The 1,458-nt window shown below is 32.3% G+C and overlaps 1 protein-coding gene across 1 annotated transcript in view; it reads left to right on the forward strand.

Moving 5' to 3' along the window:
- LOC107566864 (uncharacterized) overlaps positions 1-1,458 on the forward strand; it is a gene marked incomplete at its 5' end in the record, with an annotated part of 34,467 nt that overhangs the window by 6,685 nt on the left and 26,324 nt on the right. The window lies entirely within an intron of this gene.

Below are 1,458 nucleotides of genomic sequence, written 5' to 3' on the forward strand. Positions count from 1 at the left end.
ACTGTGGTCAAAAGCGTTTTTCAAAAATCGCTTAGTGCACCTTTAGTCTGGAACTGATGCTACACTCATTGTGGGTTTCTAAATATTTATTTATTTCATAAGTGTGTTTATGTGGCATAATAAAATAATTATTTAATCCTTTAAATTAGTTATTATAAACTACATTCATTCTATTTTACTTGAGAGGATGTGCTGATAACAAATACAGTCAGATTTGTGTTTATTGAGATCATGCAAAAACATTTTATAGGGCCATTTCCTTTCTGCAGTTCCTTTTCAAATTCTGTAACTAAGTAGTTCAAGAAAATACTTGTCAAAAGTACCAAAACTGAAATATGTAATATTGTGATAGTAGAATATTTTGATTTCTTTCCTTAAAAATTATGTTTAAAATGTTATTCTGCCATTTATAATGGGACATAAACAATAGGGACATGATCATGCAGTCTGGATAACTCAAAATATAAATGAGAAGAAAAAATAAATACATTTGATGATTAAAGCAAAATGAGTTTTCCTTTTGTAAGAGTTTTCTCAGTAAAGATAAGAGAAAGATTAATGATCAGAATGTTATCTTTGTGATACTATGTTTGCAATCGTTTTTCTTATTTTCCATAGTGATTCTATAGTAGTATGCATGAGAAGAGTCTTGCTATTATACTGTCCTTTCTAAAGCTTTTGAAGAATGTTGCAGCACTGGTTGAATTATTCTTTCAATGGAGGTAAGATTAGGTGAGGTTCAGTCACTAGCTAGATTTAAAGTTTCTATTTATTGTTCTAGTTCTTAAAGAAGGTGAAGAGAAACTGAAATTGAGGAGTTGTTAGGGCAGAGTGCATTCAGTGTGACACGAATATTCAAGTTCATATCTGAGCAGCCCTCTGGCACTCTTCTTTAATATTCCTACATCTTACTAAAGCCCCTGTAAATCCATCCCTGATAGTTCTATTAGAATGCTGCAAAAATCTGTTTATATTTTCGATTTACATATTGTTGACTGCATTTCTGCAACATTCAGGTTTTAATCCTTCACTGCATTTGTCTTAATGCTGATGTGTTTCTGAGGATTAACCTGCTTGTTATGCGGGAGATTCTTTGACTAAGTGTGGCGTAGTATAGCCGATATACTCCGTTGGTAGGTTTTTGGAAAAGGATGGTAATATGATACACCAGTTAATGTGTCAGATGCACTTTAGCCAAAAATAATTTCATTTTGCATTCATTTACCAACGCCATACTTATAACGAACATTTGGATAAAATTGCCTTAATTTCAGATAAATAATAAAGTATTTGTTTGTTTAGTGAAAATGCATCCTCTGTAGTGTGTGTCTCTATAGCATCTCTATGAGATTTGTGCTTCAGTGAAAAACACTGTTAATGCAGTTGTGACAGTCACGTACTGCAAGTAGTTCTTGGAGAATCTTGATCAACGTGTTGCAACAATTACTGGGAAAAAAA

Source organism: Sinocyclocheilus grahami, unplaced genomic scaffold (assembly GCF_001515645.1).
Source record: "Sinocyclocheilus grahami isolate Dianchi unplaced genomic scaffold, SAMN03320097.WGS_v1.1 scaffold1107.1, whole genome shotgun sequence".
Classification (NCBI taxonomy): domain Eukaryota; kingdom Metazoa; phylum Chordata; class Actinopteri; order Cypriniformes; family Cyprinidae; genus Sinocyclocheilus; species Sinocyclocheilus grahami.